Source organism: Eleutherodactylus coqui, chromosome 12, assembly GCF_035609145.1.
Source record: "Eleutherodactylus coqui strain aEleCoq1 chromosome 12, aEleCoq1.hap1, whole genome shotgun sequence".
Classification (NCBI taxonomy): Eukaryota; Metazoa; Chordata; class Amphibia; order Anura; family Eleutherodactylidae; genus Eleutherodactylus; species Eleutherodactylus coqui.
In genome coordinates, this window is record NC_089848.1 from 125,774,744 (window position 1) to 125,779,743 (window position 5,000).

The window sequence follows — 5,000 nt, forward strand, 5'->3', positions numbered from 1 at the left end:
CATCACAGTGTATACAGTATATATATATATATACATGACACACACCGCTCTGCTGCACATCACAGTGTATACAGCCTATATATATATATATACACATGACACACACCGCTCTGCTGCACATCACAGTGTATACAGCCTATATATATATATACACATGACACACACCGCTCTGCTGCACATCACACTGTATACAGCCTATATATATATACACACGACACACACCGCTCTGCTGCACATTACAGTGTATACAGCCTATATATATATATATATATGACACACACCGCTCTGCTGCACATCACAGTGTATACAGCCTATATATATATATACACATGACACACACCGCTCTGCTGCACATCACAGTGTATACAGCCTATATATATATACACATGACACACACCGCTCTGCTGCACATCACAGTGTATACAGCCTATATATACATATACATGACACACACCGCTCTGCTGCACATCACAGTGTATACAGCCTATATATATATATATATATATATATATACATGACACACACTGCTCTGCTGCACATCACAGTGTATACAGCCTGTATATATATACACATGACACACACCGCTCTGCTGCACATCACAGTGTATACAGCCTATATATATATATATATATACACATGACACACACCGCTCTGCTGCACATCACAGTGTATACAGCCTGTATATATATACACATGACACACACCGCTCTGCTGCACATCACAGTGTATACAGCCTATATATATATATATATATACACATGACACACACCGCTCTGCTGCACATCACTGTGTATACAGCCTATATGTATATATATACATGACACACACCGCTCTGCTGCACATCACACTGTATACAGCCTATATATATATATACACATGACACACACCGCTCTGCTGCACATCACAGTGTATACAGCCTATATATATATATACACATGACACACACCGCTCTGCTGCACATCACACTATATACAGCCTATATGTATATATATATATATACATGACACACACCGCTCTGCTGCACATCACAGTGTATACAGCCTATATATATATATATATACACATGACACACACCGCTCTGCTGCACATCACAGTGTATACAGCACATCACACTGTATACAGCCTATATATATATATATATATACACGACACACACTGCTCTGCTGCACATCACAGTGTATACAGCCTATATATATATATATATATACACATGACACACACCGCTCTGCTGCACATCACAGTGTATACAGCCTATATATATATATATATATACACATGACACACACCGCTCTGCTGCACATCACACTGTATACAGCCTATATATATATATATATACATGACACACACCGCTCTGCTGCACATCACAGTGTATACAGCCTGTATATATATATACATGACACACACCGCTCTGCTGCACATCACAGTGTATACAGCCTGTATATATATATACACATGACACACACCGCTCTGCTGCACATCACACTGTATACAGCCTATATATATATATATATATATATATATATATATATATACACATGACACACACCGCTCTGCTGCACATCACAGTGTATACAGCCTATATATATATATATATATATATATATATATATACATGACACACACCACTCTGCTGCACATCACAGTGTATACAGCCTATATATATATACACACATGACACACACCGCTCTGCTGCACATCACACTGTATACAGCCTGTATATATATATATATGTACATGACACACACCGCTCTGCTGCACATCACAGTGTATACAGCCTATATATATATATATATACACATGACACACACCGCTCTGCTGCACATCACACTGTATACAGCCTATATATATATATACATGACACACACCGCTCTGCTGCACATCACAGTGTATACAGCCTATATATATATATATATATACACGACACACACAGCTCTGCTGCACATCACTGTGTATACAGCCTATATATATATACACATGACACACACCGCTCTGCTGCACATCACACTGTATACAGCCTATATATATATATATATGACACACACCGCTCTGCTGCACATCACAGTGTTTACAGCCTATATATATATATATATACACATGACACACACCGCTCTGCTGCACATCACAGTGTATACAGCCTATATATATATATACACATGACACACACCGATCTGCTGCACATCACAGTGTATACAGCCTATATATATATATACACATGACACACACCGCTCTGCTGCACATCACAGTGTATACAGCCTATATATATATATATACAGATGACACACACCGCTCTGCTGCACATCACTGTGTATACAGCCTATATATATACACAGATGAAACACACCGCTCTGCTGCACATCACAGTGTATACAGCCTATATATATATATATATACACACATGACACACACCGCTCTGCTGCACATCACAGTGTATACAGTATATATATATATATACATGACACACACCGCTCTGCTGCACATCACAGTGTATACAGCCTATATATATATATATACACATGACACACACCGCTCTGCTGCACATCACAGTGTATACAGCCTATATATATATACATGACACACACCGCTCTGCTGCACATCACACTGTATACAGCCTATATATATATACACATGACACACACCGCTCTGCTGCACATCACAGTGTATGCAGCCTATATATATATATATACATGACACACACCGCTCTGCTGCACATCACACTGTATACAGCCTATATATATATATATATATACAGGACACACACCGCTCTGCTGCACATCACAGTGTATACAGCCTATATATATATATACACATGACACACACCGCTCTACTGCACATCACAGTGTATACAGCTTATATATATATATACACATGACACACACCGCTCTGCTGCACATCACACTGTATACAGCCTATATATATATATATATATACAGGACACACACCGCTCTGCTGCACATCACAGTGTATACAGCCTATATATATATATACACATGACACACACCGCTCTACTGCACATCACAGTGTATACAGCCTATATATATATATACACATGACACACACCGCTCTGCTGCACATCACACTATATACAGCCTATATGTATATATATATATATACATGACACACACCGCTCTGCTGCACATCACAGTGTATACAGCCTATATATATATATATATACACATGACACACACCGCTCTGCTGCACATCACAGTGTATACAGCACATCACACTGTATACAGCCTATATATATATATATATATACACGACACACACTGCTCTGCTGCACATCACAGTGTATACAGCCTATATATATATATATATATACACATGACACACACCGCTCTGCTGCACATCACAGTGTATACAGCCTATATATATATATATATATACACATGACACACACCGCTCTGCTGCACATCACACTGTATACAGCCTATATATATATATATATACATGACACACACCGCTCTGCTGCACATCACAGTGTATACAGCCTGTATATATATATACATGACACACACCGCTCTGCTGCACATCACAGTGTATACAGCCTGTATATATATATATACACATGACACACACCGCTCTGCTGCACATCACACTGTATACAGCCTATATATATATATATATATATATATATATATATATACACATGACACACACCGCTCTGCTGCACATCACAGTGTATACAGCCTATATATATATATATATATATATATATATATATACATGACACACACCACTCTGCTGCACATCACAGTGTATACAGCCTATATATATATACACACATGACACACACCGCTCTGCTGCACATCACACTGTATACAGCCTGTATATATATATATATGTACATGACACACACCGCTCTGCTGCACATCACAGTGTATACAGCCTATATATATATATATATATACACATGACACACACCGCTCTGCTGCACATCACACTGTATACAGCCTATATATATATATATACATGACACACACCGCTCTGCTGCACATCACAGTGTATACAGCCTATATATATATATATATATACACGACACACACAGCTCTGCTGCACATCACTGTGTATACAGCCTATATATATATACACATGACACACACCGCTCTGCTGCACATCACACTGTATACAGCCTATATATATATATACATGACACACACCGCTCTGCTGCACATCACAGTGTTTACAGCCTATATATATATATATATACACATGACACACACCGATCTGCTGCACATCACAGTGTATACAGCCTATATATATATATACACATGACACACACCGCTCTGCTGCACATCACAGTGTATACAGCCTATATATATATATATACAGATGACACACACCGCTCTGCTGCACATCACTGTGTATACAGCCTATATATATACACAGATGAAACACACCGCTCTGCTGCACATCACAGTGTATACAGCCTATATATATATATATATACACACATGACACACACCGCTCTGCTGCACATCACAGTGTATACAGTATATATATATATATACATGACACACACCGCTCTGCTGCACATCACAGTGTATACAGCCTATATATATATATATACACATGACACACACCGCTCTGCTGCACATCACAGTGTATACAGCCTATATATATATATACACATGACACACACCGCTCTGCTGCACATCACACTGTATACAGCCTATATATATATACACATGACACACACCGCTCTGCTGCACATCACAGTGTATACAGCCTATATATATATATATATATACAGGACACACACCGCTCTGCTGCACATCACAGTGTATACAGCCTATATATATATATACACATGACACACACCGCTCTGCTGCACATCACACTGTATACAGCCTATATATATATACACATGACACACACCGCTCTGCTGCACATCACAGTGTATGCAGCCTATATATATATATACACATGACACACACCGCTCTGCTGCACATCACACTGTATACAGCCTATATATATATACACATGACACACACCGCTCTGCT